Source organism: Zalophus californianus, chromosome 4 (genome assembly GCF_009762305.2).
Source record: "Zalophus californianus isolate mZalCal1 chromosome 4, mZalCal1.pri.v2, whole genome shotgun sequence".
Taxonomy (NCBI): Eukaryota; Metazoa; Chordata; class Mammalia; order Carnivora; family Otariidae; genus Zalophus; species Zalophus californianus.
Genome location: NC_045598.1, coordinates 126187277 through 126200193, shown reverse-complemented (window position 1 = coordinate 126200193; position 12917 = coordinate 126187277).

The window sequence follows — 12917 nt, the reverse complement described above, 5'->3', positions numbered from 1 at the left end:
ATCTCATTTAATGTCTACAACCACCCAACGAGACTAGCCATTATTTTTGCCATTTTATAGGTGAGGAAACTGAGGCCTGAAGAGACTGAGTAATTTGCCCAAGATTAAAATACCTAGTTTCATGGCAGAACTAGGATTTAATCCCTAATTTGATTCCAAAATCAATGTACTTAATCATTAAATTATACTCCATTCTTTACTTCCAAAGCCTTGCCCCCTACTTTTTTTTATGATGTTATGTTAGTCACCATACATTACATCATTAGTTTTTTTTTTTTAAAAGATTTTATTTATTTATTTGACAGAGAGAGACACAGCGAGAAAGGGAACACAAGCAGGCGGAGCGGGAGAGGGAGAAGCAGGCTTCCCGCTGAGCGGGGAGCCCGAAGCGGGGCTCGATTCCAGGACCCTGGGATCATGTCCTGAGCCGAAGGCAGACGCTTAATGCCTGAGCCACCCAGGCGCCCCTACATCATTAGTTTTTGATGTAGTGTTCCATGATTCATTGTTTGCGTATAACACCCAGCGCTCCATTCAATACGTACGTGCCCTCTTTAATACCCATCACCAGGCTAACCCATCCTCCCACTCCCCCTCTCCTCTAGAACCCTCAGTTTGTTTCTCAGTCCATAGTCTCTCATGGTTCGTCTCCCCCTCCGATTTCCCCCCCTTCATTCTTCCCCTCCTGCTATCTTCTTCTTCTTTTTTTTTTTGACATATAATGTATTATTTGTTTCAGAGGTGCAGATCTGTGATTCAACAGTCTTGCCCCCTACTTTGAACCTGGGGGTTCAAAGCCCATCTTAGACTTGGTATCCACTGCTCTTTCTATAGTAGACAAATTTGGGGCATTTACTCATCAGTTAGTTAGTTGTCAGTATTACACTTATGTCTCAGAATTGCACCTAGCCACAAAGGGTGGCTCTGGGGAGCCATGCTTATTCTCTCTGAATTTGTCCCCTGGACCACATTTGACTGGACCAAGGTAGACACAACCCAAACTGCTGCCTCCTGGGAACAGAATTTGGGCCTTAGGCTGGGGCCAGAGGGAAGGTATCAACTCTAAATATCTAGGTGGTTCTCAGGGTCAATGGGGGTGAAATTGAGGGGAAGCCAGTGGAAATAAATGGAACCGATGGTCTGGACAGGGCCTGAGGCCTGAATGCAAATCCAGGGTAAAGAGTTTTAGCTGGGGGAGGGGAGCAAGTACTTTCACCTTGATGCATACTTGGTTGGTCTGTGGTTACCTATACAGGTGGGTGAGAGCCAGTGCAAGGGATGGGGGTTGGGGGGTCAGCGAAGTATTGGAAAAGTGAGGGATGGGTGTGGAGAATTGAGAAAGAGCACAAAGAGGCAGAGATAAGGGAGGGACTGAAAAATGGTTCAATTTGATAGTTTCCAATGAGATACCTAGGTCTCTATCTGATAAGTTTCCTTTCTGATTAAGTAGATTTTGGTCATTTTCAGGTAAAAAGACATGTCTATAAATTTTATAACCTCCACAGTGATTACATTTTTAAATAATAGAAAATTTAGAGGAATATCTAAATAGCAAGCAAGATCCAAAATTATGTTAACACACTGTAGGTAATTGCAGTCCTACTGAGCACTGTTCAGGAAAACCAAGATCCTGTTCTGTCCTTCACTTTAAAAACAAAAAACAGACTAGGTAATAAAACATACATGGAATTTAATAAAACTAAATGTAAACATTAATCTTTAATTAAAAAATTATACAGAATTGGGGTGACCGGTTTAGCAGCATTTTATTAAAAAGAAACCTGGAGTTTTGGTTAACCACAGGCTTAATAAGAGGTAATAGTAAAGAATAGGGGCTAAAAGACACATAGTTTCAAAGACCTGATACTAAATTAAAATTAAGAATCTTCTAGGGTAGGGGCGCCTGGGTGGCTCAGTCATTAAGCGTCTGCTTTCAGCTCAGGTCATGGTCCCAGGGTCCTGGGATCGAGCCCCGCATGCAGGTCTCACTGCTCAGCGAGAAGCCTGCTTCTCCCTCTCCCGCTCCCCCTGCTTGTGTTCCCTCTCTCGCTGTGTCTCTCTCTGTCAAATAAATAAATAAATAAATAAAATCTTAAAAAAAAAAAGAACCTTCTAGGGTACCCAGAAGCTAATCAGGGTCACCTGGATTTAATCTCAAGGAATCCTGGCTGGATTAGGTTTTTTCTAAGACAGCCCAAACTTAGTCAATTATAGTATATTGTATTATGCTTAATGAATAAGCCTGAAACACAGAACTAAATAAGCTAATGTAACGAAACACACTCAAAGAAAAACAATTCTTTTTTTTTTTTAAGATTTTATTTATTTATTTGAGAGAGAGAATGAGATAGAGAGAGCACGAGAGGGAAGAGGGTCAGAGGGAGAAGCAGACTCCCTGCTGAGCAGGGAGCCCGATGTGGGACTCGATCCCGGGACTCCAGGATCATGACCTGAGCCGAAGGCAGTTGCTTAACCAACTGAGCCACCCAGGCGCCCCGAGAAAAACAATTCTTAAGAAATCATTTTTACCTGTTGCAAATATTTTTGAAGTAATAAGAATAATACATGCTTATTTTAACACATTCAAAAATTATAGATGGGTATACAAAAAAAGTGAAATCTACTTCCCCTATTCTAGCCCCACTTCCTAAAAGCAATCATTGTTTACAGATTGGTGGTGCATTTCCAGATTTGTTTATGCTTATTTATATATATGAGCATATATATAAATATATATATAAATAATTTAAAAAATAGAAGTAGAGTCCTACTACACATACACATACATATGCATGCATGTACTCATCCATGTGTGAACATTTATAGTTCCCATTTTTAAAATAAACGTGCAGAAGACTACTGCACTGTAAGAATTTGTCCACTCCTTTTTTAAAAAAGATTTTATTTATTTGAGAAAGAGAGTGCTCATGGGGAGGGGGAGGGTCAGAGGGAGACGCGGACTCCCCGCTGAGCAGGGGCTAAACTGGCCTTGGGGCTTGATCCCAGGAGCCTGGGATCATGACCTGAGCCCAAGGCAGACACTTAGTGGACTGAACCACCCAGGTGCCCCTGTCTACTTTCTTGATAGACCGATAGCTTATTTCCATTTTTAAAAATTAAAAACAATGCTGCAAAGAACATCCTTATATATGTATCCTTATACATGTCTTCTAACTTTTTTGTAGGCTACGTTTCTAGCTGTGAGTGGGTCATAGCATAAGGGTGTTTAAAATTTTGAGGGACCACATTGCCTTCCAAAAATTCTGCATCCCTTGACACTCTCACTAATAGGATATGAGGGGCTTATTCCCCACACCCTAGGCAATACTTATTATCAAATTTTTTTGCCAAAATTATACTGTTTGGCTTTTGGGCTCTGAGCCAAGAATCTTGATCATATTAGATAGTTACGGGGCTCCTTGCCCAGAGATCTTACAATCCATGAAGGGGAGGATGGCTGAGACCTCATTTTGGAATATAAACTCTATAATCTGTACGCAACAGTTGAATACACACCACAACTGTGAGTCCTGGTGGCCGCCCCTGCCAGGGCAAGCCGAAGCCTAAGTCAGGCAGTCTGTCCTGGTCCAGACCAGGTTCCTCTTCTCTCAGGTTCTGGGAAGTCAGGGGTGAGGACTCTACACCGTTGGCATGTGCATGCCCACTTACTTTCAATTTTAAAATTCTGTTTCTACCCTGTCTCAAAGGGCAGGCAAATCATGTCAATGGAAGACTATTTATTTATTGCAAGCTTGGCTACCTATCTGCCTGGCTAATGGGGAGGGCTGAGTGGTGCTGCCTGTGTTTCTCCAACCTCAGAGTTCTACCCTCACAGAGATGCTAGCAAGTTTCATTTCTGTTGAATCCTAAGCAATGCTTCTCAGTCTTTAATGTGATAGGAATTAGGGCCTTGTTAAAATGCAGATTCTGATTGCATGGCTCTGAGGTGGGGCCTGAGAAACTGAGTTTCTAGGGGGCCCCCTTGAAACCCTGGTTGTTGGCACCAGGGCACACTTCGGAATTAGAACAAAAAGTTCATTTTAGGAGAGAAGACGTTCCTGACCCAGAGGCACTAGCATTATGAAGAGCTCAGGTCCCTCACCAGACTGTTTAAATATGATTCTCCAGGGCCAAGGCATAGGTATTTAAAAACACCCCTGATGATGATAATATGTGGCTGGGGCTTGGATGGAGTGAGGTGGTTCTCAGATTGTCTTCAGACAGCAGCAGCATGGGGCGGGCGGGGGAACAGGGAATGTGTTAGACATGCAAATTATCAGGCCCACCCTGCCTCCTAAATCAGAAACTTTCAGAGAGAGCGCACCAATCCTTGTTTTAACAAGCTCTCCGGGGCCTCTGACCTTCGCTAAAGTTTGAGAACCACTCTTGACAGAGCCATCCTCCAAGATTTAGACTCATGGTTTTTTTTTTTTAAGATTTTTTTAATTTATTTTTTTCTTATGTTATGTTAATCACCATACATTACATCATTAGTTTTTGATGTAGTGTTCCATGATTCATTGTTTGCGTATAACACCCAGTGCTCCATGCAAACGTGCCCTCCTTAATACCCATCACTGGGCTAACCCATCCCCCCACCCGCCTCCCCTCTAGAACCCTGTTTCTCAGAGTCCATAGTCTCTCATGGTTCCTCTCTCCCTCCGATTTCCTCCCCTTCGTTTTTCCCTTCCTGCTATCTTCTTTTTTTTTTTTAACATATAATGTATTATTTGTTTCAGAAGTACAGATCTGTGATTCAACAGTCTTACACAATTCACAGTGCTCACCATAGCACATACCCTCCCCAATGTCTATCATTCAGCCACCCCATCCCTCCCACCCCCTGACCACTCCAGCAACCCTCAGTTTGTCATGGTTCTTAACCCTGATTGTGCATCAGACCTGCTAAGTAAGCAGCCTGATAAAGCCTGGGCTGCACCCCCATTTTTTTCTGATTCCAAAGATCTGGAGAGGTTCCTGGGAGTGTGTGGCTTTAAAAGCATCTGGGGAATGTGGATTTAGTGGCTGAGCAGAGGGGTGGTAGCCCTTCAACATAGAATGGTGGTCTATGGCCCCTGGCTTGTGCGGTACAGCGTTCGCCCCTTCGTCCCACATTAATCAAACCCCATCATGTGCCAACACTATGTCGAAGATAGCACTGTGGAACACCTATTAGGTACCAGGCGTTTTTTTTTTAAAGATTTTATTTATTTGACAGAGAGATACGTAGTGAGAGGGGAACACAAGCAGGGGGAGTGGGAGAGGGAGAAGCAGGCTTCCCGCCAAGCAGGATGCCAGATGCGGGGCTCCATCCCAGGACCCTGGGATCATGACCTGAGCCGAAGGCAGACACTTAACAACTGAGCTACCCAGGTGCCCCAGGTACCAGGCATTTTATACACTAGACCCACAACAGTCTGGCAAAGTGGACGTACTACCACTTTACAGAAGAGAGCCCCTAACCCAGGTCAGTTATGACTCCAAAACCTGGACTCCCTGCCACCCCCCAAATCTAATCTGTGCAGACGTGGGAGGCCTCTGTGTTCAATCTTCAGTGGTTTATTTTGTGAAATTGGAGATACATTCGTAATTTTAGCGGATGTAACATTCACCTTTCAGTTCCTCTGAGGGGGAGAGAGATGGTTTCAATCTTTAACTTAGGCAAATTGATGTTCTCTGTGTGTGAAAAAGACTCTCCTCGTCAGAGGGCAGGTGCTTGGAGGGTAGGGTGATCAGATGAAATACAGGTTACCCAGTTACATTTTAATTTAAGATAAATAACAAATAGTTTTTCTAGTGTAGTCTACGTATTGGTTTTCTAGCATAAGGTATGTGCCCCATATATCACACAGGGTATACTTATATGAAAAATTATTTATTGTTTACTGGAATTCAAATCTAACTGGGCATCCTATATTTTTATTTGCTAAATCAGGCAAGCCTATTACAGTGGGTTTTCTGGCCCAGGTGATGAACATGCTCCATCTCCTTGTGATCAGTGATGCTCCTGTTTTAGAAGCTCACAGCTAAGGCTGGCGGAGGGGCAGAAGACAAATTCACCTGGTCTTATTAGGTTCTGCAATAATCGAGATAATCAGACACAGGCTTAGTCTAATAATACTTTAAAAAAATAGCACTTACTATATGCCAAGGACTACACCATGAGTCTTTTGCTCACTTTTTATTTATTATCACAACCCTATAAGTAGGCTCAGTGCTAGTATCACCATTTAACAGATGAGAAAACTGAGGCCCAAAACAGCTTGGTGACTGGTCTAAGACAGGGTTTCTCAGCAGTGCCATTATCAAAATCTGGGACCAGATAATTCTTTGTTGTGGGGACCGTCTATTCTGTGCACCGAGGAATGTTTACTGGCATCCCTGGCCTTTACTCATTAGCTGCCAGTAGTATTTCCTCAGTTGTAACAATCAAACTTGTCTCCACATGTTACCAAATGTCCCCTGGGGACAAATTCACCCCTCGTTGAGAACCACCGATCTAAGATTTGATAGCTGTTAAGACGTTGAGCCAGCATCAGGACCCAGGCAGCCTGCTTCAAAGCTTATGTTCTTAGACAAGGCAACAATTTCATCCAGAAAAAAGTTCAGAAATCAAGAGGAATTGATCATATCACATTTATTTGGAAGAAAATCATTTGAAAAATGGCATGCAGAGCTTTTGCGTGACCTATTATTATTGCAGCTTGATTTCCGCTTTGGGTGTTATCACAGAGCTCTGTAAGGTTCAGAGTGGATCATGCCTGGACCTTGTGGGCATTTAATATGGTTGTTGAAATATGGCATGAATGAGAAGAAGGTCCCGCTTGTTACGGGGAAGGTTCTCCCTGCCTTGAAAAGAGAATGGGCTTGACCGTGGTTCTCAGGCCATCCTCTTGTAGCCTGAGGAATGCATAACACCCCTCACTCCCCTCTCCATACTGAGGGCAGCAAAACCCTGACCCTGCCAGACCTCACCATTCCATCACTGTTCATTCATTCATATTTGGTTTTTTATTTGCTCTTTTTTCATTGAAGTAAAATTCACATAACATGAAATTAACCGTTTTAAGGCATACATTTCCGTGGCATTTGGTATACTCGCAGTGGTTGTGCTACCATCGCTCCTATGAGCACTGCCTAGTTGCAAAATATTTCCTCACCCCAGAAGGAAACCTTGTACCCATCAATCATTCCCCATTCCCCCTTCTGCCAGCCTCTAGCAATGACTGGTCTGCATTCTGTCTCTACAGATTGATGTATTCTGATATTTCATATAAATGAGATCATACAATTGGGAAATTTTGTGTCTGGCTTCTTTCATTTAGCCTAATATTTTTGAAGTCCATACATATTTCATTCCTTTATTTTTCCAACAGCTACTTATTGAACACCTACTATGCACCAAGCACTGGGGATGATGAAGTGTAAACTCACAGAGCTTACATCCTATTGAAAGAGACAGATGATAACCAGATGCTACGGTCTGAATGTTTGTACCACCAAAATTCGTATCTTAAAATCCTAGTGCCCAATGTGGTGGTATAAGAAGGTGGGGTCTTTGGGAGGTGCTTAAGTCACAAAGGTGTAGTCCTCATGAGTGGGATGAATGTTCTTATAAAAGAGACCCCGCAGAGCTCCTTAACCCTTTCCAGCACATAAGGACACAGTGAGAAGAAGGCACCAGCTATGGACCAGGAAGATTCACCAGAACACAGACAGCTGGTGCCTTGATCTTGGCCTTTCCAGTCTCCAGAACTGTGAAAAATAAATTTCTGTTATTTATTATTTTTATTTTTATTTTTTTTATGAGAGACTCTTTAAAAAAAGATTTTATTTATTTATCTGAGAGAGAGAGAGAGACAGTGCCCATGCACATGTGCGTGTGCAGGAGTGTGTGGGGGGGCATGGGGAAAAGAAGAGACTCTCAAACAGGCTCTGGGCCCAGTGCAGGGCTCAATCTCACAACCCTGAGATCATGACACTAGCCGAAACCAACAGTCGGACACTTAACCAACTGAGCCACCCAGGCTCCCCTCTATTGTTCATAAGCCACCCAGTTTGTGACTTCTCATTATAGCTACCCGAATGGACTAAGATACCAGAATAAATCAGTAAAATATTTGCAGTTTTAAAAGGGATGGCCAGGGAAGACCTCACCCCCCCAAAAATGGTCTTGAATAGCCTGAGGGGCATGAAGAAGTTAGCCTGCAAATAACTGAAGGAAGAACACCTTAGACAAGGGAACAGAAAGTGCAAATATCCTGAGACAGAAGTTTGTTTACGTGTTTGCAGAATATTCTGGAGTCACCGGAAGAGAGTGGACAAGGAGAGGGTAGGCGATAAGGCCCAAGAGGCAGCAGGAAGCTACACGAAAGGCCTTATAGGTAGGGTAACTATGTAACTTATAATCCAAACTAGACTGCTTTTGAGGGGGAAAGCAATTGCTCCTAAATTATTCTGGGCAATCAGGTATAAACTGGGATTATTCTAGGCATGCTGGATCATAGCAAGGATTTAGCTTTTACTCTGAGTGAGATGGGAAGTCACTGGTGGGCTTTGAGCAGAGCTGGGCCATGACCTGGCTTGAGACCTTCACTCTGGTTACTGTGTTGAGAGGGTGAGAAAGGATGGCAAGGGCAGCAGCAGGGGAAGCAGTGAGCGACCCTTGTAGGACCACAGGTGAGAGGTGATAGGGGCTTGGATCAGGATGACAGTGGAAAGGGAAGTGAGAACTGGTCACGTTCTGGATGTAATTTCAGGTAAAACCAATAGGATTGCTGACCAACAGGCTGTGGGTGTGAGAGAAAGAGAGGAGCTAAAGATGACTCCAGGAGAAGGCTGGAAAAAGAAGCGATTTGGGGGCATATCATGTTGCAGGTCCAGTTCCCAGGAAGCTGACTCTGCGATGAAATCTGCAGGGAGCAAGTTTGCTGGCCATTGCTTGTAAGGTCAGCACCCGGGGGCGAAGTGAAGGAAGTGGGATCAGGCAGAGGAAGTTGCTGGGATGCCATGTGGTCCCAAAGAGGAACTCAGCCAACCCCAGGAAGGAACTTGGAGGCTGGGCAGTCTTCAGATTTACCTAAACTGGGTCGAAGTAGTCAGTCAGGTCTCCTACTTGACATCCTACTTGAGGGGCCCCAGTTGGAGGCCACCTTGGGAAGGGTGTGATCTTGGGCGGGTTAGTTCTCCACAGTGGAGCAAGCTCTAGTGCGAAGTCAGCGCTGAGCTGTCAGCCACCAACACTCAGCAGCTGGGGGAGAAGAATCTGGTGAGGAGCTCAATTTCAGACCTGAAGTTTGATATGTAAGGGAGACGGTAAATGACTCTTGTTCCTTTTCTGATACCAGGGGACTGTACAGTCTCTCAGTTCCTTCAAGGTGGTTCTCAACCCATACTGTTCCCATGCTTACCCTGAACCACTAGAGAGGCACTGTCCCATAGAGATACAATTCTAGCCATATATCTAGTTTAAAGTATTGTAGTAGCCACACTCAAAAAGTTCAAAGAAATAAGTGGCATTAACTTTAATAGTATCTGCTATTTAGGGGCGCCTGGGTGGCTCAGTCGTTAAGCATCTGCCTTCGGCTCAGGTCATGGTCCCAGGGTCCTGGGATCGAGCCCCACATCGGGCTCCCTGCTCAGCGGGGAGCCTGCTTCTCCCTCTCCCAATCCCCCTGCTTGTGTTCCCTCTCTTGCTGTGTCTCTCTCTGTCAGAAAAAAAAAAAAAGAATATCTGCTATTTAACCTAAACGATCCAAAATATTATCATTTTAATAGATAAGCAATATAAAAATCCTAATGAGATATTTGACTTTTTTATGCTAAGTCTTCAAAATCTGGTATATACTTTACATTTACATTACAGCCCATTTCAACTTGGACTGGTCACATTTCAAGGGCTCCATAGCCATGTGTGGCTAGTGGCCACTTCATCAGACAGCACAGTTCTAGGGGTCCTCCAACCTGCCAAATCTCCATTGGCTATTGGCCTTTGCACTTGACAGTCTCACTTTCAGCATCACTTCTACTGGAAGATTCCCAAGGCAGGTCAGGGGGCCATATTCCACTGTAGCACCACACTGAGGAGTGATTGTTTGTTTATTTGCCTGCCTGCTCACCAGAAGCCATGTGCCCTATTCACTGTGGTAACCCCAGTGCCCAGCACAGTGTTGGACACAGAGTACATACTCAGTGATTTTATCATGGGGAAATTATAGCAACATTCTATTTGTATATAATTTGGGAGTCAGGAGGCTAATAGAGGCACAGATTTTTCTCTCTTTCTCCTCTTCTGGCCTTGCAACAATACCAGGATTGATGGAGACATACCTAGAGCTTCCTCTGGGAATCCAGCTGAACTTGAGACAGTGTGCCCTGAGTGGCATTAAGAGGCTTTACCTAACAGAAATGGTTTGAACAGTCCTTTGAACAGGGCACTATCACTTTCCTTTTGTTGTTTTCCTTTCCCTTTGTTCTTTCATTTTCCATTTCTTTGACAACAGCCCCCAGATTAAAGCACCTGGGACTGAACATCCATGAAAAGAAGCCACAAAATGCAGAAGTGATGGTGACCATAGGTAACTCACTGCAGTGGAAAATCAGAAGTGTGAGGAGTGGGGAGACTGTTGAGACTTCCCAAACACCATAATCTCCTGGCATTAGGGCTTGGGCGGCAAGTGATGTGGGTTCCTGAAAACCCACAGTGGGTGTTGCCTGATCTTCTCCCTCTGAAATGTGTTGCTTTCCTCTTTGGTGACGATGGCTTACTTGCCTTGTTACATGCTTGAACTGTTGTGTGAGCATAGCTTCTTTCTTTTTCTTTAAGAGAGAATTTGGCAAAAAATGTTCATGCTAAACAATGGAAACTCCCATTTTCCAGTTATCTTCAAATTAAAAAAACCTTTTCATTATGAATAATTTTGGACATACAAAAGGGAAGGAGATAGTATAAGGAACTCTCAAGTTCCCATCACCAAGCTTTAACAACGATCAACTCATGGCCAATCTTTTTTTTTTTAAAGTAGATAATTTATTTGTTTTTACTTTTTTTATAAATATTTTTATTTATTTATTGAGAGAGAGAGAGAATGGTAGAGAGAGAGCACAAGAGGGAGGAAGGTCAGAGGGAGAAACAGACTCCCTGTCGAGCAGGGAGCCCGATGCGGGACTTGATCCAGGGACTCCAGGATCATGACCTGAGCTGAAGGCAGTTGCTTAACCAACTGAGCCACCCAGGCGCCCATGGCCAATCTTTTTTCATCTATATCTCTGCCTACTCCCCCCACACATTATATTTTAAAAACAATTCCAGATAGCACAGATCTGAGATATCATCTACAAATATTTAAGCATGCATCTGAAAGAGGTGTTTTTGTTGTTGTTTTTAGCTTGGAAAAATGACTTTGGCTTCCCTTGCTACCTCTGGTTTTTTGGTGAGATGAGAATTGCAAATCGGGTCTCCATGCTCAACGTTATGGTACATTCTTAGGTATTTAAGCGGCTGGCGAGTTAATGACATGAGCAACCAGAGTTGCTATTAGCTCTTGATTTATGGAGCCACATGTTCAACTTGTATGGCGGATGTCATTAAGATCGGGCATGGCGGGCGCATTCATCTGTCTCTGCCCAGTGCTCTTCAGTCATGAACGCACTCAACAGATGGGAAATTTCATGGCCACAAATGGAATTGTTTATCCTCTCATTGTTCCCGTGTCAGCAATCAAACTAAATCCATTACCCACCAATAAAAAGATCAGCCTGCTGCCAATTCAGCCATGGAAGGAACCGAAGCTATGTTGAAGGGATTTAGAGTTTTAGAAGGGATAAAAAAGTAATAAGCCACATAAAAGTTAAGACTCGAGAGAAGAGTTTGAGTCTCTCATTTTAAAGCTGAAGGTTTTAAGGGATTTAAAAGGGAAGGCCTAGAAATTCAATCTTTTCTGTAACATAAAATATACTCTAGAGACCTTTAATTATAATATTGCATAGCTTTTATTGTGTGTTGATGGCTTTATTTCATTTAAAATATCAAAAGCACTAACATTGGGCTTTGAAGAAAAGGGAAATGTCAGATTCATAATGGAAAAGCTGCTAAGATGTTAATGGTGTTACTGATGGTAGGAAGATTTTCTTTTGTGTAGGTAAATAGTTGTCTATTCTTAGTTATCCCTCATTGGCCTAGATAGGAGGGTTCTCTGTGCATTGATCTGTAAGAGGGGGCTCCTAAATTCTGTGGACCCCCCCAGGCTGCCCTCCCAATGTTCTTAGTGGACCAGGACTTTAAAAGGCATATCTTAGAACACTTTTTGCTTTTTGACAGGTTGTTTTTATATCAGGCTATAATGGGCAAGAGATAGTTGTTCTCCTGCTCATTAGTTGTAGCTGAGGATCTGGGGCATGTAGGCTTTGCATTTATTTAGTTGAAAAGTTTGAGATTTTGGCCAAGGAAAAATCAGATTGTCTGAGTAGGAAGAAATCAGACCAGTTGTTTCATGCTCTCCTTCCCATTCTTTGTTGCCAAGTTATTGATAACTTACTGCTGTCTGTGCGAGCTGTCATACTAGGTGATAAGTATCTAGAGATGATTAAGACAAAGTCTTTTACCCTTGGTTAACAGATTAGAGGGGGAGCTCGACAAGGCAATAAATGATTGCACAAAGAGTAAGACGTACTTACACCACAGGGTGATCTGCATCCTCTGCATGCAGAGAATGTCATGGGCAGAGGAGACCTCAACAAGGGTTCCTTGATGCCCCTAGGGAGGAGGGTGAGGCTGCAGTGAAGGGTCCACGTGGGGACAGGGGGATGGTCAGGGAGGCAGGGGCAAGATCCTGGCAGCTTTGCCTTCTGCTATAGGCTGTGTGCCTTCTCTTGAAGGATTTTAATTAAAGGAAAGACATGGTCGACAATTTGGGTTT